Genomic DNA, 25,328 nt, shown 5'->3' with positions numbered 1-25,328 from the left:
ACTTTATCGGTAAAAATGTCAGCTGTGTGGGATCATTTCACCTTAAAGGACGACAAAGACAAAGAGGCAGAGTGCAACATATGCCACAATAAAGTCAAGCGTAGTGGTAAAGCTGTAAGAAGTTTTAATACAACCAACCTAATCAAGCATTTAGCGAAATACCACCACAAACAATATGAGGAGTATGTTTAGAAAACCGAAGACAAAAAGAAAGGTCCTACGCAACTAACGCTGGCAGAAACTTTTGCTATGCGTGACAAACTGGCACCCAACAGTCCCAAAGCCCAGGGAATAACAAGAGTCATTGCCGAAGAATTCATTCTGGATGACGAGCCATTATCTCTCGTTAGTAAAGACGCACCATCCAACACTTAGAACCACGGTACAACATGCCCAGCCGTCATTACATCCTTGAGCGATTCGGTCGTGGAAGATTCGAGAACGATTCACAAACATCCAAATTCCGATTATTGAAATATGTTGAGTAAAGCGGAACTAATACACAGCACGCTCTTCGGGACGCAATGAGAAACTGACCGCATTGCGTCCGGAAAGTAAACATAATGCTTGTCATGGACCCGGGTAATGCCAATGCTCAACTCACGGCTTTAGCTCAACTCATGCCGCTGGATAAAAAACACAATACCACCTGACTGCTGCTGACAGGTGCTACAAACTACGTCAACATCGTTTTACTGGAGATAATAGATATCATATGTATATAGAACTAGATGCAAAACGACAGACTCGACTGCGTTAGCAACATTGAAGTATTAGTAGTAGACAGAAGGGAAATTATGGAATAACGTCAGCAATTTTAACAACTTTAACAGTTGATTCGCAAAATTAAATGAATGTAGTTTAAAGCTGCCCGATACAGAATGGGGACTTGAGTATTTTATTTACTGTCTTAAAATGTTAACTTGATACTGAAATCGTCGTTTATTTAAACCTGAGAGGCTTTTTATACAATTTTTGTAACTAATGCACAAAACATTAAAAGCACCTAATAGCTTGGGGGATTTGTGGTATTTTCCACTGAGGTTGTTGGTGTGTTTTGCTTTTTTAAGACAGTTTACAATACTATTTGCACGTTTTACTGACTATGTCATTTCTGTTTGTTATTTATAATGTTTTGTGTTAGTCACTTAATAAACAGGTCAGTTTCTTGTTACCAACCGTTGTGTGTTATTCAAACTCACCTAATTCAGCTGTCTAGTTGTTATCAAGAGTACTAAAACCTTTTTCAACATGAGTCTGACAACTAAGTAAGGAGGCTAAATAACGTTAAACTTTAACACATGCTCAGATAGGTCGGTATCGGCCAGTATCGGTATCGGATCGGAAGTGCAAAACAATATCAGTATCGGATCGGAAGTGCAAAAACCTGGATCGGGACATCCCTAATGTAGGAACCAGCCATTTTTGAGAAATGTACCTAATCTGTTTGGTCTTATTAATGTCCCGTCCCCAGCAAAAAGTGTACATGCAGGTTGAGCTGTTATCGCGTCCCTATCAATTTTGAGACCAAACCTACGCCCTTGGTTATGGGTCAATATGCATGTTACCTTCAAAGAGCTAGTCACAGCTTAGCACAGCAGTCATGCTTATTGACTATTAGATGTCTCCGTTCTAAGATGTTTGACATTTGTTATGTGATTATACTACCATCATTTTCGGACTAAGCCGCTACTTTTCCCCCTCATTTGGAATTCTGCATAGTAGTCTTGTAGTCCAGTGCGGCTTATTTGTTGATTTATTTGGGTTAATAGGTAACACTTTATTTGACAGAGGCGTCATAAGACTGCCATAAGACAATCATAATTGTGACGTGACATTATCATGGGCATTAATGAACGCTTATGACATATGTCATTAAGTGTCATCCGGCAATTTATGTCACTAACTCCATTTATGTCCAGCTCGGATGTTTTACATCCATTCAAAAGCGAAATAATTTTCCGAATGACACAAAATGACATCTGTCATCAGCATTCATTAACGCTCATGGCAGTGTCATTCCATAATTATGATGGTCTTAATACAGTCAGATGGCGCCACTGTCAAAAAAAGTGTTACCATATTCGATCGCTCGCAATTAATGAAACAACTAGAACAGTAACTGAAGAAATAATTAGCACAGAACATGAATTTTGATTTGTTATTTACATCTCTAGCGTTGCAATGCATGTTAGGAGGCATGTTGGACGACAACAGTGCTGACAGCAGCTGGCAGAAGAGCTTGACTGTCTCTTATGACAGTCTTATGATGTCGTTGTCAAATAAAGTGTTACCGGTTTATATATTTTGGTGTTAATATCCCATAATGCAGTGAGGAAAGCGGCTTATAGTCCAGTGCGGCTTATCTATGAACAAATGCTGTTTTTGTGTCAAATTTGGTGGGTGCGCCTAATAGTGCAAAAATTACGGTATTTGTATTCATGGTGCAAAAATTAAAGATTGAAAAATTATGAATTATAAACTCATTACATATAACTACTGCCTTACCAGAAAGAATTAGTCAATAAGAAAAGTAATAAAATACAAATATCTGTGCAAAGCCCAGCAAAATGCATCTTGGGAATAACTTATTGATCGTACATTGTCTGGACTAGTCTGTGCCATTCGTACTGTGCCTGTATTTGTAATGCTTTGTCATCACCTAGTGGCGCTTTGGGGTTTATTTGTGAATTATTTATTTTATTGAAGTACGGACATTTTGGCTCATTTAATTTTTTTCACTTATTTATTATTATTTATTTTATTATGCATGTATTTAGAAACGTGATGCAGACAAATGTAACATTTTAATTATTATACTTGAGTTTACCATATCTAAGTTATATTTGAAAAGTTATTGCCAGTTGCTTTTCATATACCGACCTTTTAATTTATTCACTGTAGTTAAGCTGTGTTCCTTTGCTGGTATTTTGAGCCCTAAGCACTGTGTGAGCCACATATGATATGACAGTGCCTTATTAGCACTTAGCACTTGCAATTGATCCAAAAAACAGATGTTTGCACAATTTTGTTTTCGACAATAAATATAGTGGCTCAATACAGGCACTTTTACCATAACTTCAGTTGAAGTTGTTCTCTTATTTTTCACAGAATGTTTAAACCCCGAAGTTGTTACATTTATCATTATGAAAACATCCAGTGAGGCATCGCAATACAATTAGCCATAATATGTTAAGTCCATGAGCGCATTTTTCGGTATCGGTTTGATATCGGATTTCGGAGTTGGACAATATTGGTTAACAGTTAAAAAGTCATTATCGGACAACTCTACCGTAATTTTTGGACTACAAGCCGCTACTTTTTTCCTTCATTTTGAATCCTTCGGTTTATAGTCCAGTACGGCTTATTTGTTAATTTATTTGGGTTAATAGGCAACACATACAGTTCCAGTTGTTTAGGTAATTGCTTGTTATGGTATTTAGTAACACTTTATTTGACAGCGACATCATAAGACTGTCATAAGCCCGTCATATTTATGACATGACACTATCATGGGCATTACTGAAAGCTTATGACAGATGTCATTAAGTGTCATCCGGCAAATTATGCCACTAACTCCATTTATGGCCAGCTCGGATCTTTTACATCCATTCAAAAGTGAGATAATTTGCATTCATTAATGCTCATGACAGTGTCATGCCATAATTGTGATTGTCTAATGACAGTCATATGCCACCACTGTCAAATAAAATGTTACCAAATACCATAACTAGCAATTAATGAACAACTGGAACAATAACTGAAGAAATAATTAGCACAGAACATGAATTTTGATTGTAATTTACATCTGTAGTGTTGCAATGCATGCTAGGAGGCATCTTGAAGCAATGAGGCTTTGCAGCCAATTGGTTGAAAGTTTCATAGTGGTTCATTTGGTCTTATGACAGTCGTATAATGCCGCTGTTAAATGAAGTGTAATATCTTTTGGTGTAAATATCCCATAATACAGTGAGGACAGCTGCAGCTTATAGTCCAATGTGGCTTGTCTATGAACAAATGCCATTTTTGTGTCAAATTTGGTGGGTACGCATAATAGTGCAAAAACTACGGTATTTGTATTCATGGTGCAAAAATTAATGATTGAAAAATTATGAATGATAAACTCATTACATATAACTACTGCGTTACCAGAAAGAAATAGTCAATAAGAAAAGTAATAAAATACAAAAATCAGTGCACCTTATAGTGCGAAAATTATGGTAATTTGAACTGGGAGGGTTAGCAGAGAATCTCTCCCCGTCAAAATAAAGATGACCCTGTAAATATTTAAGATCCATTCTCACTACGATAGCCAACAACCCCACCCCCATCGGCCCTCTTGATTATCTTGCTATTTCACCATCGGGGGCCTTGACGGATTTGACCCCCCGACCCCACTGCCGCGTCGCTTTGCTGCTTGCTGCACACGGCAAAAGAGTCTTTTGCACTACGTGTACGCGTGCATGCACTTGTCATTTTTTAAACCCCCCTCCCAGTTTTTCTGGCTTGAAGCTAATCGGAATAACAATTGTAGGAATGCGATTTTTGAGCCGGCCCGCGAGAGGGAGAGTTGTCGCACGTGTTCCTGAAAGGGCACACGCCGATCTATTCTTCCAGATGTGTTAAGCGTTGCTTTATTCCCAGTAGTCTCTGTTTCCACTTGCTGTATTTTAGGACCTAGTTTGACGAGATCCCGCAGCCAAAGACTACTTTTTTAGACAGCCCGTCTGTCATTATTGTGGTCTAAAGTTTCTACAAGGGTTTTTTTGAGCGACGCCAGCGTGACCGGGCCAGCGTTTAATTCTCACATGTGCTGTCAGTGGAGGATTGTGAAAGGAGAAAAACTGAATTCTTCACATGACTCATTTGAGTAAGAAATGTAAACGCGGGCAATTCCACTTATTCACCTTGCACCTAATAAATTTAGGGCGCTTTCACACTAGCACTGTTTGGTCCGTTTTAAACGGACCAGAGTTCTTTTTCATAGATAATCTGCTTCGTTTTGTAAATGTGAACACACATCCAAACTAAGCATGTGCCGTTTATCGTTTTCAAGGTATACCGTGGGATGAAAACATCAAGGTTTCAAAACTGCTAAAATTTTCCATCATACCGTCCCTACGGTATTAGCTATTTTTTATGTTCTGAAAATACAGGGCTTATCCCTCCTCCTCAAGTTGTTGCCTACTGTCAGTGAGTCAGCTGTGCTGCACGCTGGCTGGAGAACATGAAACACCTGAACTTTTTCCCCCATCGAAAAAAACAAAGTCGCTGGTATGGGAATACTTCGGGTAAAGGAACGTTACAGACAGCTGCGGCTTCGGTAGGCCAACAGACATGTAAAACATGTGGCTACCAGAGAAGGCAATATCTCCAATATGATTTCATATGCATATAAAGTTATAGGTTAGAAAACGCTGAATGTTTCCCACTAGCTACGAGAGTTAACTCCAGCGTGAGTAGTGTGTCTAGCAGTGGTAAAACATACTGTTATGTAAGTAGCTTACGAGCCAGATAACATGGCTAATTAGCATGCCAATTTAATTTAATTTCGAATATTTCATCTATTTTTTGTTATTTTTTTTATTTAACTCATTCACTCCCAGCCATTTTCACAGGTGCAACCACCTTCGCTCCCGGCCGTTTAATTGGGTTTTGACTGATTTTGCAAGGCCCACAGAAAATTCTGTTCTATTGCTATGTAAACATGGAACCCACCAAAAGAAAAATTAGACTCTCTTCTTTCAACAGGAAAAAAAAGTAAGTTCATTTTTAGAGATGTCCCGATCGATCGGGTCAGATCACGTCATTTTCAAAGTATCGGAATCGGCAAAAAAATATCGGCCATGCCTTTTTTTGATATATATATATATATATATATATATATATATATATATATATATATTTTTTTTTAATTTAATCGTTTTCTAATTGTATTTAACGTTACAAACATAATATGTTACAATCATCCAGAGTCTTTAGTTTAGGCTTAAGGTAAGGTTATCAAATTTATCCCGATAACGGCGGTAATTTATTTACTTTTTAAATGTATCACGTTAAAATATTTAAAGCAATTAATGCATGCGCTGCACGACCCACCCGCGCTTAATCTGTAATGGCGCCGTTTTACTTATATAGAGAGATAAAAGGCAGTGTAAAAGGAGTAGAGTGAATTTTGGCAGCCTTTGGAGCCTTTTTTTAATTGGCTAAAGCCTTACAATCCCTCTCCCTACGATTAGAAATATCATCGGAAGCAATGTGGGGAAGCAAGGTAGCAAATGAGCTTTTTCTTAATACCTTATATTATTTCCCAACGCAGAGAAGAACTATCAATTGGCAGCACTACGCACAGTCATGGTTCCACTTCCCATCATGCAGTGGGGCATGGCTGCAGTATCATTTACTGAAAGCTCAACAAATACACTAGATGGCAATATTTAGTCACAATATACAAAGTCACAAGTCTTTCTATCCATGGATCCCTCTCACAGAAAGAATGTTAATAATGTAAATGCCATCTTGAGGATTTATTGTCATAATAAACAAATACAGTACTTATGTACTGTATGTTGAATGTATATATTCGTCCGAGTTTTATTCATTTTTTTCTTAATGCATTGCCAAAATGTATATGATCGGGAAAAATTATGATTGGAATTGAATCGGGAGCAAAAAAAAAAAGCAATCGGATCGGGAAATATCGGGATCGGCAGATAATCAAACTAAAACGATCGGGATTGGATCGGGAGCAAAAAAACATGATCGGAACAACCCTATTTATTTTCCATTCTTTAGAAATCAGCATTAGAAAATTGCTTAGTTTGAGCAATTTTCCAATTTCGAGAAATTGAGCTTTTTGTAAAAGCGTACATTTCAAATATAACTTTGACTTTAACACAGCTATTTTTTGCTTCTGTGACATCCCAAACATCTGAATAATGTGTTCCTTCTACAAAATAACATAAACAACAAGACAAATAGAGCTTTTGATAGCAAAGTAACAATTTTATTTGCACATGGCTGGACTGTTGGGCTGGGAGATGGTGCTGTTGTGGTCGCCGCGGCTGTCGCGGCGGACGGGGTGGGCTTTTCCCTCGTCACCGCCTGTAGTGTCTCATCAAGATGGATTTTTTTTTTAGTCTTTCTATTGTGGTGACCACTGCCTCGTGGCGGAGTTCACCCCTGGGAAACTTGTGTGGTCCTGGGGGGGAACTGGTTTGGCCGTGCGCGTTTCCGGCTGAGTCGCGGGACACTGGAGGGTGCAGGGGACGCGAGCGGCCGAGCACGGCGGCGCGGGCTCTGCTCAGCGAGCAGCACGGGCTCAACGGCATCGTCTGCTGCACTGGTGGTCCCGGTCGTTCTGCTCGGTTGTCCAGCGCGTGGCATCCTGGGCATCCTCCCGGTTGTTCTGCTCGGTCGTCCGCCCCCTGGCGTCCTGGACATACATTCGGTCATCTTCCGCCGGCGCCCCGGCCATGCGGCCCGGCCATTAAATCGGGTTGCGGGTCTTACCAAATGCACTACTGCCCTCCAGTGGCTAGTTTTATTGCTTTAAAATGGATTTTCAGCAGTGTGCTTTGGAGCTAAGTTGCATCAGAACCTAGAGATGTCTCTTATGAAAAAAAAACAAAAACGTGAAAGACATATAAATACGTCTTTGGGACACTGAAACTATTAAAAATAGAATGTATTTATACGTTTTTGGGAGTAAATGAGTTAATTACATTATACTTATATTCAAATTTGCGGTAACACTTTATAATAACTGTCCGTTTTACTAGTTAATAGATCATTAGTAAACTGTTGATAAATGACTTATTGTTGATTTGTTGTATTTGTTAACAGTTTGTTAAGCATTTACAAGCTGTTCTTAAGTTGAAACACAGTTTAAATACGTTAAAATATTTGACGCAATTAACGCACATGCCCCGCTCAAACAGATGAACCCTTTAACACCGAACGTGTCGGATGCGACACGTTTGCGCATATCATCTTTGAAGCCTCGTAACGCTGTAATTCCGTCACCCACGTGCCCCTGGTTGCTCTCGTTTGAAAGTACGGAAGTTGATGTCCACACCAGTTTTTATTTGAAGTCAGTCGACCAAGTAAAACGGGAGATAGTGTCATTTGAGTTTTATAGTTTTATTGCACTCATAAAAATGCATTAAAACGCTGCATGGACCATGTGTCTATCTCCATTTTTCCATCATTTCTTGTCCTTTTTTCAAAACCGAAAGCAGCACAAAAGACCACATATCCCAAGAGCCATTGTGATGTCAAGAAGGACGAACCTAATGTGAACATTATTAATAAATTGACGAGTAAGGCACCAACTATGGGAAAGGAGACACGCGTAGCAAGCAACGGCCGGTTGGATTCAGCTAGCGACTTTGAAACGTGCAGAATGAATCGAAAACTAAATTTAGCGCGAGCTGATGCATTATTTCATTAACTCAAGGAATAGGATGAGCTGTATTTGTCATTGTTTTCGTCGGATCAGTTGGCGTCTCGGCGAGTAGAAGTGACAGCAGCGCGCAAACGGCGGATGAGTAGGCTGCGTGACGTCGTATGTGACGCAGCTTAGTGACATGTTCAAAAACAAACTTTATTGAGTGCGCAAAAAAAAAAAAAACTTTATTGGGTCGCATGCCTAAAAAATTTTGAATTGAACTGAACTACTTGTCAATATTTTTGAAAATACTTTTTTTTCAATGTTATTTTTTTCTTCACGATGAATCTTTTCAATTTTTATATAGATGCGTGTTCGAGAAGCTTGATTGCATGTACATATATACCTTTGATAAGGTGATGGGTACAATACCTAACTTCACAAAGAGATATCCTCCAAACCCTTTTTGTGTTGGATAATATATATAATTTTTTTTCTCACTATTTTGCACTGTATATAACATGTTTTGACCATAGTATGTGTGAAGGCCAAAAACGCCAATGACCATAGCTGCTGTTTGTGTTGAATTGTCAAACATAAAACTATTCAATCTTATTTTTTCTATTGAATCTTCATCCTAGCAAGTTAAATAAATATTATCAAGCTTCAAAACGGTTGGTCGAGCATGTTTGGTTGTCAATGGGACTTCAACATTACAAATTTCGACAAAAGATTTTGGGATTTTTTTGTCTTTTTGGGTCCAAAATGTGAATTAAAGTTGGTCAGTGAAGAAAACAACAGTTTGGACATGAAGTTCAAGGTATCCTGAAAAAAGGGACCCAACTTGGCCTCTGTGAACAGTTTTTTTCTTTGAAATATAAAGGCAACATCAAAGGCATGCAAATTCCGCCAAAATAGGCTTAAGTGTTAAAGGGTTAAAATGACAGCACAGTGCAATGCCAGCTTGTTACTTGTGTTTTTTGGAGTTTTGTCGCCCTCTGCTGCGCCTGGGTGCGACTAATTTTATGGGCTTAAGCACCCATTAGCATTGTGTAATTATTGACATCAACAATGGCTGGCTACTAGTTCATTTTTTGATTGAAAATTTTACAAATTTTATTAAAACGAAAACATTAAGAGGGGTTTTATTCATAAAATTTCGATAACTCGATAACATTTACCTTTTAAGAACTACAAGTCTTTCTATCCATGGATCACTTTAACAGAATGTTAATAATGTTAATGCCATCTTGTTGATTTATTGTTATAATAAACAAATACAGTACTTATGTTGAATGTATAGACCCTACCCACCGACGTCACAAAATCACGTGATTGCTGTATTGTTCCGCCCCCTTGTCCGTCATTTTGTGTCTGTATTATCAATGGTCTCAATTGATCGAGCAATTTATAATGCATTTCATGGAAGACCCGGTGCTTTCGGATGCCGTGAACTCACTGGATGCGTTGCATAAAAGGCGTTATGTGGAAAAGCTTCAGTTTATCCATTCGCCAGATCCATATTTGATGCCTAAATCGATGTTTTTCGACCCGCTGTCTTCGCCGTATTTGCCTGACATCTGCTGGCTACCCTGATATTTACAACTATCTTGTCCACACAAAATCAGCCTATTCTCACGAAAGTTTGAAAAACTTTAAGAGCTTGTAGGCTTATAAATACTTCGTTGCTGGTTGGGTGAAACAGGTCCTCGTCCACGAAAATTCGGCAGGAATCTATCTTGTGCTTGGAAAGGTGAGTTACGAAATTTTCAGTTCAAAATCTTTTGTTCTTGCTAATATCCACTGTCAAGTCTAATGTATTTCATGTCATTTGTCAATGGAGCTAGGGCTTTTAATGTTTATATGGTTTAGCGATAGCACTCTCACTACAGACATACGTGTATGATGTCGGCGATTAGCCTAGCAATGATCTTAATTGTGGTTGTCAGCCCAAAACCCTCTAAATATATATTAAATGCATCTTACCAGATATAAAATGACTACTACATAATCTGTGATAATCGTTTGGAGCCCAGTTCTCTCGTCGAATTGCAGCAGCCCATCTCGCTCTCTCCTCTCCGGGTCTCTCGGAATCCGGTAGAATTTCAAGTCTCTCCGTCTATCTTCTCTGTTATTGCAACCGACCGCCACACACGCCTTCACCATTTTGATTATTAATGTTAACGAGCAGAAAAACACACCGTAAATAGGAGGAATGTACGTAGCCGTAACAGGTAAACACGATGTGTTGACGGACATTGGGCGGCACCAATCAGGAGGGCGGAGTTGTGACGTCACGTGGGTAGGGTCTATATAGCCATCTTGTGTCTTATCTTTCATTTCCAACAATAATTTACAGAAAAATATGGCATATTTTATCAATGGTTTGAATTGCGATTAATTACGATTAATTAATTTTTGAGCTGTAATTAACTCGATTAAAAATTTTAATCATTTGACATCCCTATAATAAATAAAACAGCTTTTAGGACAAATAACATGTTTTAAAATTCATTCATTTTCATTAAAAACATTTTTTAGGTCGAGCAGCGATCTAGCACCATCACTGGCAACCAATGAGTTAAATTAGTGCCGTACAAATGGTTAAGTGTCAACTAAATTGTTATTTCGTGGTGGCAGTTGGGAATTCCCTGTGCAATACTCTCCTGTTTTTTTTTTTCTACCTCAGACCTAAAGACAATAACCGCGCTTCCCTTGTTGATACCTTGTTATTTCCTACAATCCCACGAACCACTTGGAGCACAGGGTTATACTTTTGCTCGCCACGCGAAAATCTTGCAACCCTTTAACGAGTTACAGATTGTGCAACGCTGGGAAAAGTTTGCTTGAACCGGATTAACTCGGAAACACTGGGCAGACTTGGGAAAATCCCAAACATTCACTGTAATGTGTAATGCAGGAATGTGGGACAACGGCAACAAATCCTCTGTTTGTGCCATTCCATTGTCTATTACAAGCATGGAAAAAATAGTTTTGTTACTAATCACGTATATATGATATATTAAATGTATAAAATAAAATTGAGAACCATTTTGTACAAAGCTGTCTTTGTTCAAAGACACATTGAAACTAATACCTGACATAAAATAGTTTTACGGTCATTTGAAAGGTGCGTGTTATGACTAATAGGAAGACCTACAAAGTTGCTGGTACATTCAACCCTTCCAAGTTCAATAGTGCTTGTCCTCATTAGGGTCACAGTTGAGCTGAGGCAATCCCAATTGACTTTGGAGAAGATTGATGCTGGTCACCAGCCAATCACAGCTCACACAGAGACAAATAAGCATTCCTACTGATGTTCATGGACAATTTGGAGTCTTCAATGAACCTAACATATTTTTAGAATGTGGGAGGAAGGTGGACTGCCTAGGGATACACAGGGAGAATATGCAAACTGGCTTGAGCTGAGATTCAAATTCATACATCAGCAAAATAAAGCAGATGTCTCGACCATGAGGTGTTTGATGATACACACACCTCACAAGTGTTGTTTTTGGCAGCCCTTTTAATTTTTGTCTTAGTCTTATGGATGAAAATACTTTTTAGTAGAGGCGTGCGAGTTTTCCGATTCTTAGATTATTCGCGATTCGACCGTGGAAGATTTGAGAACGATTCACAAACATCTAAATTCCTATTACCGTAATTTCCCGAATATAACGCGCACTTTTTTTCCCCAAAATCAACTTGTAAAATCATGGTGCGCATTATAAACAGCTGCATGCATGGAGACAGAAATATATATACATATTTATTAGGGCTATCAAAATTATCGCGTTAACGGGCGGTAATTAATTTTTTTAATTAATCACGTTAAAATATTTGACGCATTTAGCGCACATGTCCCGCTCAGACAGTATTCTGCCTTTTGGTAAGTTTTACAGCAAGGCTTTTTGTGCTGTCTAACAGCGAACTCTTGTGGTCGCTTTGCGACATGGTTTATTATTTTCTTGCCAGTTCAATATGGCTGCACGACGTCTCGGGCTGACGCCTACGTTGTAATGTTGTGCTTATATGATCCTTGGACAAGATTTGTCCGTAAGTATGGTTGTTGTAAAAAATGCAAATATTATGTTATTAAGCGAAATGTTATATTTTTTGTATGAGACGCTTTTTGTTTATGTTTAGTGAACCTGTATAGCGTGCTAAGCTAACGTTGTTGCTAATACAATGCTTGTGTACTTTTTTTTGTAGTTTTACGACGGTCTAAAGAGGACAATGGTTTGAGGCCATTTTATTAATAAATCAGATGAAAAAGGAAGAAGTCTGATCATTAAGGCGTCGTTCTGTCTAGCTTTGGAAAAAGTAGACGCTTCGGAGTGAGGACAGCATAGACAGATTTAAATGACAGTAGAGTGAAATTCCCACTACAGTCCTTATGTACCGTATGTTGAATGTATATATCCATCATGTGTCTTATCTTTCCATTCCAACATTTTACAGAATATATATATATAATTTACAGAAAAATATGGCATATTTTATAGATGGTTTGAATTGCGATTAATTGCGATTAATTAATTTTTAAGCTGTAATTAACTCGATTAAACATTTTAATCGTTTGACAGCCCTAATATATATATATATATATATATATATTATATATATAAACCAATTTTTTTTTTTTTAATTGACACGGCCACGTTGTGTTGAAGAAACGTATGCGGAGATCCGTTGCCGACCATTAGGGTACGTGACGTCACCATTTTGTTTCGGTAATACTTCACTCTGATCGGCCGAATGATTACGTCTATGTTAAATTCGGCTTTTTTCACTCTTCTTAAAGCACAGAATTTAGTTTCTTGAACTCATTTGAGTCAACGTTTATTGCAACTCCGCAACTCAGACCATAAGAAACGTAACAACACAGACTTATTGTGTGTGTCCGTCAACTATATCTTTCCCTCGGGAAACTCAAACCCAAATAACAATAGTTCCTATTGTTACTGTCGTGTCGACAGCGATGAGCTCTCTCGGATTTCCGACTTACGTTCTCACTTTCACTTTACCGTATCAATCCATGGAATAAACATTTATTCATCATGATGAAACGAGCAAGTTATACAGCAGCCTTTAAAAGAAAAGTCACATCTGTTTTGTTTTCTCCTAGATTCTGGTAAGCTGGAGAAGTTGTCAAATCATATTATTACCGTAAATGTTGTCAGTTTATGGTAATGTTTTGAACTACAAATATGCTATGCTTTCACCAGTCAGTAAAATGACATTTCTGTATCTGTACGCAAGCTCTCTTTTCTTGTATTCTTCTATTTATTGGTGCTAAAATTAGGGTGCGCGTTATAAACGGGTACAATAATTTCCCCTAGATTTTACAAATAAATTTGGGGTGCGCATTATACATGGGTGCGCCTTATATTCGGGAAATTACGGTAATTTGTTTAAAAGTTTTTAAAAATTTAAAATTTAAAATTGTTTAAAAATATGTGAGTCAATAATGTTTTAGTCGTTTTTTTTTTGTTTTTTTTTAAACGAAATATGAGACATCATTTAATGATTCTAAGCTAAAAATGATAGCCATTTGTCAGATGTCCAGCTGTAGTTTCAAGTCATGTCAATTGAAAAATGTCCTGAGTAGGGATGGGAATTGATAGGATTTTTACGATTCCGATTCCATTATCGATATTGCTTAACGATTCGATTCTTTATCGATTCTCTTATCGATTCTAATTTGGGGAAAAAGAACAACAAACGTTTTGATTGGCATCGAGTTTTTTTAATCAGAACTCACAACCTTACAAACTCACAACGAGATCAAAAGAGGCCCAAAGCCTCAATGTTAACTGTGGCAATAAGTGGCAAATACACAAGAATGTGTAACATTTTACTGAAACATTTATCTAATAGAAATAAAAAATATTGGTATATATTGGCAGATAGGTTGTTGTTCTGCGTTTGGCAATATGTGTTAAAGCAGGGGTCCCCAAACTTTTTCCTGTGAGGGCCACATAACTTTTCCCTTCTCTGATGAGGGGCCGGGGTCAGTTTGTAACAAAAAAAGTGTGACGATTGCAGAAGTGCATAAATGTAAAAAATTATTGTTTTTCAGAAAGCCACAATCAAATAACCCTTTCTGGATTCTTCACGGAATGAAAGTAAATAAAATAAAAATAATAATATAATAATAATAATTAATATTAAAAACACTATTAATTAAATAGATAATAACCAAATAACCCTCTCTGAATTCTTCAAGGAAAAAGGCCAGGAAAAAAATAACACGATTGAGAAAAAAAAAATTTCAAAATGGCCGGACCAAATGTGGAGGCGGGCCGTATTTGGGCCGCGGGCCGCAGTTTGGGCACCCGAAGAAATGCCGCATCCAAGCGAGTGAGCGTGCGAAGTGAGAGAGGGAAACACTTCTACGAGCCTACGTTCTTTGTTAATGTTAATATCTACAGAGGCAACGCCTGTATGTATAATCTTTTGTGTTATTGTTGTTGTGTTTCCACTCGCGATCGGACACTTAAATCCAGTTGTGTAGTGGTTTGAACGATGTGCTAATGCTAGCGAACGAATGCTAACCATACTGTTATTAGCAGCTAATCATCGCTGATTTACGTTGATGCAAACCTGTTTGTTATTGGGGACGAAATTGATTTGTTTCATTTCTATTTTTAGTTTCACTCTTCAGGTGATGGTTGAATAAAGTCAGCAAATTATACCAACGTCTTCTGTATCGTCATTTCGGAGTTTAGCTAGCTGTATAGCTGTCTCGATGAGGACAGTGCAGTGTATTCCTCCCGATGCAGTTATCTCCACCTTGCAATGACTTTGCAAGTCGCTTTGTTGTAATTTTTCCTCGTGAAGTGAAGACACACTTTCGAGCGTTTGAACCTACGTGCTGTCATTGTTATGTTTATGGCTGCAATGCTCGTGCTTACCCGTCGTAACCTTTCATTTTCACTCTCTTTCCTGGTGAAGTGTAGTCCAACTTTGGAGGTGGTTCTTGGCGCCATGCTAGTTTGATGCGTCTGGACAACAAGACACGTCACGACGCAATACGCGTCTTTAGGAATCGTTAAGGCTTTTTCATTGTGATGTCGAGGCCTCGAAACACTCGGAACCGGTTCCGAATTGGAATCGGATTTCGATTCCCATCCCTAGTCCTGAGTGTGTTGCTAAGACCCGTATGCGTCTATAAGAGTACACGAATTGCATTGTTGTTGTTTTTGAGATGTTAATAGTTAGCACCGAGTGCTAAGCTAATTAGCTAATTCGCTAATGTGTATTTCATATGCAGAGCATGTAAAACCATGATTAAGTACAGCGGTAACACTACAAACATGCAAAATAGTCTGTGAAAAACAAATTATATCGGTTAAAAGAAAGCTTATTTCTAAAACACTTTTGTCTCCAGAAAATGTGGAATTCATTCAACCTATGTAAATTTTATTGTATTGTTGAGTGAAATAAGTACTCCCATTAATATGGTCAATGTTTTTGCACTTTCTTGTAAAATTAAATAAATAAATAAATAAAAAAGCAGCTTAAGGGCAGCTTTTTGTTGTATGGGCGTGTTTCCATTGTTCCTGTTGAATCATGAGGATATTTTAAATAAATAATGGACAAAAATTTGTTTGTCTACTTTATTAATTAGTAATGTACGATGCATCAATAATCGTGATCATCGTGATCATTGTCAATACCGTGATCATCGTTCAAGAGTCGAATCGTAGCACCATGAATCGTAATCGAATCGAATCGTGGGGTGCCTAAGATGGCACACCCCTATCATCTAGTATTCTTGTTATGCTAGCACGTAACACACACATAAACATTTGAGTCGCAAAAATATGACCATTTAAAGTTGATTTTACTCAGGAATTTTAGAATTTGTCTCCATCACCTACAGTGTGGAGAGGGTGTAGAAAGAGGGGCTAGGTTGTGCGTCGAGGTTGACAGATTAGCCCCGGCTTCCTCGAGAAAGGCTGATTCTGCTTGGCATAACAAGCCATTACCTTGGGGGATGCTCGACAGTTGCCCATCCTCATATCCTCACACGACTGGAGCTGTTGCACCCCCACACGTCTTTGCTTTTTTTTTTTTTCCTTTCCCGTCTCTACCAACCCCCCTCAATGAATAGATCCTCAAGCAGTGGAACCACATCACAATCAGGTTCACTGAAAGCTTGATATTTAAAAAAATAAAAAAAATAAAAGAACGCTCAAATGGGTTTCTTTCAAACGGCGCATTGTGGAGGAATCCAGGATGGAATGTAATAGAAATAACTGATTCGACCGCTGTTCTCGTCAGTCTCAAGGTAGAGGTATTTATGACAGTAGTGAAAGCAGAGGACACATGCTTGCGTTTAGTGTCATATCTTGAACACCACAAAGAAGACAAAGAAAAAGGATTTTCATCAATGTACCAAGAAACACTGTGTACAACAGACACTTTAATGCCATTGTCTTTTCGTTGAATTTTTTCTCATGATACACAATAACAATATTCAAGAGTTATTTATGGTTTCAACAAGTATTTATCCTGAGACTAAGCCGGAGTGATAAATGGATGTACTCGACTTACGCGATTTCGACTTTACGATGCTGGAGTCTCGTCCGCCATTTTGTCTCCAGTTGTTTTTTTTGTTTGTTTTGTTTTGTTTTTTAACCTTATTATATCGATCAGGTCCGATCACGTCATTTTCAAAGTATCGGAATCGGCAAAAAAATATCGGCCATGCCTTTTTTTTTAATATATATATTTTTATTAATTAAATCGTTTTCTAATTGTATTTAACGTTACAGACATAATATGTTACACCCATCAAGAGTCTTTAGTTTAGGCTTAAGGTAGGGTTATCAAATTTATCCCGATAACGGCGGTAATTAATTTTTTAAAAAATGTATCACATTAAAATATTTAACTCAATTAATGCATGCACTGCACGACCCACTCAAGGATTGTCGTGCTCAATCTGTAATGGCGCAGTTTTACGTATATAGAGTACATAAAAGGCAGCGTATAATGAGTGGAGTGAATTTTGGCAGCCTTTGGAGCCTTTTTATAATTGGCTAAAGCCTTACAATCCCTCTCCCTACTATTAGAAATATCATGGGAAGCAATGTGGGGAAGCAAGGTAGCAATTGATCTTTTTCTTAACACCTTATGCATATATCCCAACGCAGAGAAGATATATCAATTGGTGCCGCTTTGCAGTCATGGTTGCACTTCCCATCATGCATTTAGGCAGAACAGTTAAATGGCTACAGTATCATTTACTGAAAGCTCAACAAATACACTAGATGGCAATATTTAGTCACAATATACAAAGTCACAAGTCTTTCTATCCGTGGATCCCTCTCACAGAAAGAATGTTAATAATGTAAATGCCATCTTGAGGATTTATTGTCATAATAAACAAATACAGTACTTATGTAGTGTATGTTGAATGTATATATTCGTCCGAGTTGTATTCATTTTTTTCTTAATGCATTGCCAAAATGTATATGATTGGGAAAAAATATCGGGAATGATTGGAATTGAATCGGGAGCAAAAAAAAAAAAAGCAATCGGATCGGGAAATATCGGGATCGGCAGATACTCAAACTAAAACGATCGGGATCGGATCGGGAGCAAAAAAACATGATCGGAACAACCCTAGCTGTAACACACATATGAACACGTGTTCAAAACAACACGTATTTTAACAAGAAAACGCTTGAAACAAAACAATTGGTGTTCAAACGTCCATTTAGTCTGGTCAGTAAGGGTGTAACGGTACATGTATTTGTATTGAACCGTTTCGGTACGGGGTGCTCGGTTCGGAACGGAGGCGTACCGAACGAGTTTCTGACGTAATGTAACCCTTACTTTTCGAGGCTGTGAGTCGATCGGTACAGTTTCTTTGTGTAGATTATATTTACTATGTTTTCTCTACTATAATGAGGACCAACAGGGTGGGACAGTATATAACCCAGAAACGTCAATGGCGCGACAACGTGGCCGCAGCGAGAACGCAGTGAAACGCGGGCGTTAAAGTCAATCAGCCAATGCACACCAGTCGCGGTGCGGCCGCGTGTTAGACGCGTCCCAGAAGCAGCTCAACGTGACACACACAAAAAGAAGGGCAGAGTTTATTATTTGACGCGAAACGCGGCCCTCCTGCGTCAATACTACTACCGGTAGCTAGGGTCAGGCAGACCGGAAGTCACTCGTGTAAAATTACGGTGGATCTGGTCGATTTTCAAACTAATATGGAATCGTAACCCACTTTTTGAGTCCGTCAGATCCCTTGAGTGGTAGATCGGAGTCAGGTGGACTTGTCTTTGTTGATTTACTGCTGTCTTCTCTGCTATAATAATAACCAATACGGCCCCGTGTTCAATACAAAAACCCTCCTACCACAACAAAATAAGTAGGAACTAATATTCACATAGGAACTAAAGTTATACAACATAAAATATACAATATAAATGAATACTACATCACATTTGTAAAATATAAACACATAATAAAATAAATAATAGCCCATTTAAATAAAATATATTGAAATGAGCTAAAACACCTTTAATTAAATAAGAATAATACACAGATCCTGCTGACACAATTAAATTTATTCATTTCTGTGTGGCGCTTTAACTTGAGAAAATCCACCAATGAAGCTTTTGAAAGCCGTTCATAAGAAAAAAAAAAAAAAAAGAATGGTTCCGTCTCCATTCGAACAATGTCACAATGCCGCATTAAAACGATGTAGTATTCATGCCAGGCCCTAGGGGACAGTGCAGATTTACAAGGCGACAGTGAATTATGGACTTTGACCCCAACAACCTCCTCAGCCCGGAAGACAACATGCCCGCCCACTCCAAGCAATGGCATTTTTTTTTTTTTGCTCCAAAAGGCACAGAAATGGAAATATTCAACATACTTAAATTAAAATATCATTAAAACAGTAAATTAAAGCCGACGTTCTGCCATTTGTTGTTTTTAATGTTTAAAAGCACTGCTGCGCACGCCCAGTGGGACGTGTGCGAGTGCTGACGTTATCGGCGTGGGAGTGTTCCATTGATATGGATACAGAGCAAGCCCCCCCAAAGACCCACAATCGAATCCTTCCACTTTGGAGGCAGGATTCCAAGTTATGTGTCTTTGCCTTCCGTCTTGGCCGACACAATATGAACGCGAGACCACTCAGCAACACAGTCATGGCGTCTTGGTGTCGCAGAGTCACCGTGCAAACTCCCCCTAGTTATTCAATGGATTATTCCATGATAATTTGTTTCTTTGTATAGTTATTCCTTTTTATTTGAGGGCTGATAGCACAAATAGTGGGAGAGAAAAAGATTTTATTGAAGACATACACTCACCGGCCACTTTATTAGGTACACCTGTCCAACTGCTCGTTAACACTTAATTTCTAATCAGCCAATCACATGGCGGCAACTCAATGCATTTAGGCATGTAGACATGGTTTAAAACAATCTCCTGCAGTTCAAACCAAGCATCAGTATGGGGAAGAAAGGTGATTTGAGTGACTTTGAACGTGGCATGGTTGTTGGTGCCAGAAGGGCTGGTCTGAGTATTTCAGAAACTGCTGATCTACTGGGATTTTCACGCACAACCATCTCTAGGGTTTACAGAGAATGGTCCGAAAAAGAAAAAATATCCAGTGAACGGCAGTTCTGTGGGCGGAAATGCCTTGTTGATGCCATATGTCAGAGGAGAATGGCCAGACTGGTTCGAGCTGATAGAAAGGCAACAGTGACTCAAATAACCACCAGTTATAACCAAGGTAGGCAGAAGAGCATCTCTGAATGCACAGTACGTTGAACTTTGAGGCAGATGGGCTACAGCAGCAGAAGACCACGCCGGGTGCCACTCCTTTCAGCTAAGAACAGGAAACTGGGGCTACAATTTGAACAAGCTCATTGAAATTGGACAATAGAAGATTGGAAAAACGTTGCCTGGTCTGATGAGTTGATTTCTGATGCGACATTCGGATGGTAGGGTCAGAATTTTGCGTCAACAACATGAAAGCATGGATCCATCCTGCCTTGTATCAACGCTTCAGGCTGGTGGTGGTGGTGTAATCGTGTGGGGAATATTTTCTTGGCACTCTTTGGGCCCCTTGGTCCCAATTGAGCATCGTTGGAACGCCACAGCCTACCTGAGTATTGTTGCTGACCATGTCTATCCCTTTATGACCACAATGTACCCAATTTCTGAAGGCTACTTCCAGCAGGATAATGCGCCATGTCATAAAGCTGGAATCATTTCAGACTGGTTTCTTGAACATGACAATGAGTTCATTGTACTCAAATGGCCTCCACAGTCACCAGATCTCAATCCAATAGAGCATCTTTGGGATGTGGTGGAACGGGAGATTCCCATCATGGATGTGCAGCTGACAAATCTGCACCAACTGTGTGATGCCATCATGTCAATATGGACCAAACTCTCTGAGGAATGCTTCCAGCACCTTGTTGAATCTATGCCACTAAGAATTGAGGCAGTTTTGAAGGCAAAAGGGGGTCCAACCCATTACTAGAATGGTGTACCTAATAAAGTGGCCGGTGAGTGTAGGTTTTGCTCTTTAATCCCGTAATGGAAATAACAGTTACTTTGGTGAAAGAGAAAAACATTGGGAAGCCCTACATGAGACAATATGACTCACTCTAATCACTCTATTTAGTGGCAGCTTAACTTGTTGACCCTGATCAATGATGGATTATTTCAACATATCTATCAACCCAAAGAGAGACAGAATCAGGTGGAAATCAACTCACTCGCGCAGTTTATTCCCAGTGTGGAACATTCCTAAAGGAGGACTCTTTAGGCCCATCCCTCATGGACTGGCTTAACTGGAAGCCACCCCCCATATACACACTCTAACCCCAAATCCCTCCCTTTACCCCTTAACAACACACAGCCACACGTCCCCGCTGTTCATGAATAATCCAGGCGAGCCGGCGGGCCATCGCACTCAGCGCGGTGGGGGGAAGAGGCTAGAACAAAAGATGGGCTGCTATGGCTGAGTAGGCTCCGATCAAAAGACAATGGGAACTAGTGTGAGTACAGACGGGGGCAAGAGGCAGAGGACTTCACAGCAAATCACATATCCGAGGATCCCCATGCCAAAGAGCAGAGCCGGGAACGTTGCCTGCCTAGGCAGCGTCTCAAAAAATAAGAACTATCCTCTCATTTCTCCCTGCAGATGTTTTGCCAAAGCACAAGAAAGAGGGAAAATAGATCCCTTTAGTGAAGCTTAAAAGGGTTAGAACTCTGTTTAACCCCATCAAAGATGAGCCAATTTTAATGTGGACAGGAATTATTAACTCATTGGCTGCCATTGTGCCACATGGAAAAAAAATCTGTCACGATATGGGCCACTTTATATCATGGATATGCTATGATATTATGCATTCTAAATTATTTATTTTTTTGGAATTGGCATTAAACTGACCTGATTTTTTTTTAAATGTATCAACTAGTGCTACAACTTAAAACTGTTAAATGTGTAAACCAGACATGTCCAAAGTCCGGCCCGGGGGCCAAATGCGGCCCTCGGTCAAATTTCATCTGGCCCCCAGCCTCTGTCATAATAATCATTAACATCTGGCCCGCATAGACTTAATATATTGGTCGGCAGTACTGCTACCAGCATATGAAGTAGCTTACACACTAAATGCTGCTCCTCATTTACCCACTAAAAGGCTGCAGCACACTAAGCAACATTACCCTGTGTGACCCTTTACTCCCAATTTTCTAAAATGGCGACAATCAACAAAAACTGTTGACTGCGACGGCCGACGCTTTAAGGATAGGTGGAAATTGGACTATTTCTTCACTAAAATACACAACAGCTGTGTCTGCCTCATTTGCAAAGAGACAGTGCGCTGTTTTTGAATAGTTCAATGTTAGGCGATATTACCAGAGGCGATATTACCAAACAAGACACGCTGACAAGTACGAAAAGATTACAGTGAAGAAGCGAGAAATTGAAGCAACTTGAAGCTAGTTTAATTTTACAGCAGCATTATTACATTATTACATTACATATGACAGCAGTATTTCGCAAGACCCCGAGAGTCGAAAGAGAACGCCACAAAGGCTAGTTGCGAGATTGTTGAAATTATTCATTTAAAAAATTAGGGCTGCAGCTATTGATTATTTTAGTAGTCGATTAATCGATGAGCTAGTTAGTTCGAATAATCGAGTAATTGGATAAGGAACATGAAAAATTAAAGTACCTGAGCTGAGCCTCAAACGGTATAAAAAATAAATAAGGACTGACAAAAGAACAATGGCTAACTTACATAGCAAATGTCTGCTAGTTTAAATGCTATAAAACACTAATGCTCTTTTTTTTTTTTTTTCTCAAAGCTCTTGACAAATGGTTCAGACACATTCCCACAAAAAAACTGCTAAGTATACCAATAAACTAAATTACAAATGCATTCCAAAAAAAAAAAAAAAAAAATTGCTCAAACAAAAACTTGGCTTATGTTGGTTTTAACATGGAGCAGCTGGATTCAGCCATGTGAAATGAGGCAGAATACTCGAAGCAGCATAATTTAATTTGAATCTTTTTTCTTTAATCGAATACTGGAGTTAATCGATTCATCGTTTCAGCACTAGAAAAAATAATAAAGCAAATGTGACACCCAGAATTGCTTGCTAAAATTTCCTTAAATATATTGTTCTACGTAAAGAACGTCAGCCAACATTGGCCCTCCACATTTTTACCACACCAAATCTGGCCCCCTTTGCAAAAAGTTTGGACACCCCTGGTGTAAACAGAAGCAACACAGTAGTATATATATTTTTGCTAATAATGTAATGTCTAATTTAGAGATCGACCGATTTGAGTTTTTCAGGACCGATTCCGATTACTATACCGATATTCATTTGCAATAAAAGTGTAAAAATTGAATATTGCAAACAATGAACTTGATTGGAATGCCTAAAGCATAAAGTGCCTGAATTTCTTAGACTAGGAAACATCTCTTATAAAGTTAAAGTGTATGTCAACACCTGGGGAAATGCTAATATTCCATCATTTATCCATAAACGAATGCCTTTTGGACTTATATCATGTCACTTCGTGTAATTACACACATCGCAACACCAAGAAAATGAGAGAAATTTGGGTCAATTTCAAGCTAAAAAGACCCGCCCCCGAGATCCCGGAAATCTGGCAGATTGTGTGCGTGACATCAAAACAAGGAAACAACCGGCTCAGTGCTTTAGTACTGAATGGCGGCGATGATGGCGGACAATTACGTTTCTAGTTGCAGTGACGAATCCGACGTAACGAACATTCTTCTAATGGTGACGAGGAGAGTTATGAACCTTTCTTTGGTGTTTTGGGTTATCAATTTGAGCCCAAACAAAAGCCAATGCAGCCTAATGAAAGGATCATTGAGGGGAGCAATCACACTGATGAAACCCCGACAACAGTTCGTATGGGAAACACCAAATGGTATGTTTTGCATTTCTTTTTGTGAAGCTGATACACCGTGACCGCAAAATAAAGTAATGTATAAAATAATTATCATTTAATATGCTATCATCGGTTTCGCTCTGCCAACCAATACAAATATGAATGGGATTAGAGCAAGGGTCCCCAACCTTTTATGCACCACGGACCGGTGTGATTTGGGTCTTTTTTTTCACAGACCGGTGTCCCTCTTTTATATTCAGTTGTTATCCAATGGTGCTAAAAAACTATTTACATCACAAACATACATGTGCAACATGGAAATGGCGTAAATTAATGCTTAACGGTGAACTCGTTAAGTGAGAGGGCTACGTGCAGTGTGCAGTTGTTGTGTGCGCCAAACATGGCAAACGTAAGTTAATATTCCTTTCTTTAAAGAAAGTTTGTAGTATGTACTTAGGAATCGCTGCATTCGCGGTCCTTTTTAACGTTATGCGCATGCCAACTTTGTCAGAACACCGGCAATGTGCGGCAGAAAAATACAGCAAATATAAAATAGCATTTGTTTTTAGCCCCGTCGTGTTAAGTGCAGGGAAAAAATACAACTCGCCCGCTGAATCAGTGGGAGGGCTGAGTTTGTTTCGTTGAGACAAGATGGGAAAGTGAGAGAAGCTAGCATCAAGCTAGCGACGTTGGAAATTGTAGCACAGTTTTCAGCGCGCTCCCAGCGATGTCGGGATATTCCGAAATGACTTTAATCCAGAACTTCGGTAGAGTTGTTGTCTCAAATGTACGTTTAAGTCGCCGTGATTTGCGATCTCTACAAGCTGATATTCCTGTTCCACAGACATGCTCGAATCACTCGATTTATTCACATACGGGTCACGAATTCACTCCTTCGCAGTTCGTGGGTCTTTAGTGATTGGGAAGTAGCATAAATTTTGTTTTCTTTGAGGTTGTAGGCATATCTTCTGGCTCGTCAGGTTCCCATTTCCCTGTATAATTGCAAAATTAGCCCTCTTAGCACTGATGAACTTTCCTCATTGTCTGCGTAGTCCAGCTCTTTTTCTCGCGTTCGGGAACTCATGGGTACTACATTGCGACAAATGGCTATTTGTAAACCACATAGCATGACAGGTTTGAACCATTTTAGCGATTTTTTGATAAAACACGAACACAACTCTCTCGTCGATAAACAACGATGGCACCTGCCTCGACCTTTTGTTTCCTTGTTATGACGTCTCCGCCCCATTCGGCTGTTTCCGGAACACTTTCGGAAATGTTCGTCATTTTTTATCTATTTTCGATAATTGCTCATTAATGTGATTGATTTTTTTGTTAATTTTATCAATATTTGTTATCTTGGCACATAACGGTTCAATTGATGTCTCACACCCCCTTTGCGTTTTCATACCCTTTAAATAACAGGTTAAATAAATAGCTCTCTCAATTGTTTTCCACAGAAAATGCAAAACAACAAAAATTCAGGGAGTTCTCAGGCTCAGCAGCACCTCTTGTAAAGTT

The 25,328-nt window shown here is 39.0% G+C and overlaps 2 protein-coding genes across 2 annotated transcripts in view; one reads left to right on the top strand and one right to left on the bottom strand.

Moving 5' to 3' along the window:
- The window catches only part of fkbp16 (FKBP prolyl isomerase 16), a 168,858-nt gene extending 153,326 nt beyond the window's left edge, over window positions 1–15,532 (bottom strand). Inside the window, exon 1 of the mRNA XM_057836243.1 lies at window positions 15,307–15,532. The gene's annotated coding sequence lies outside the window, so the exon portion shown is untranslated. The remainder of the gene's footprint in view (window positions 1–15,306) is intronic.
- The window catches only part of LOC130915955 (RNA polymerase II elongation factor ELL2), a 102,611-nt gene that overhangs the window by 26,936 nt on the left and 50,347 nt on the right, over window positions 1–25,328 (top strand). The gene's annotated exons all lie outside the window — the stretch shown is intronic.

Source organism: Corythoichthys intestinalis, chromosome 5 (genome assembly GCF_030265065.1).
Source record: "Corythoichthys intestinalis isolate RoL2023-P3 chromosome 5, ASM3026506v1, whole genome shotgun sequence".
NCBI lineage: Eukaryota > Metazoa > Chordata > Actinopteri > Syngnathiformes > Syngnathidae > Corythoichthys > Corythoichthys intestinalis.
This window is presented reverse-complemented; position numbering and strand designations above follow the sequence as displayed.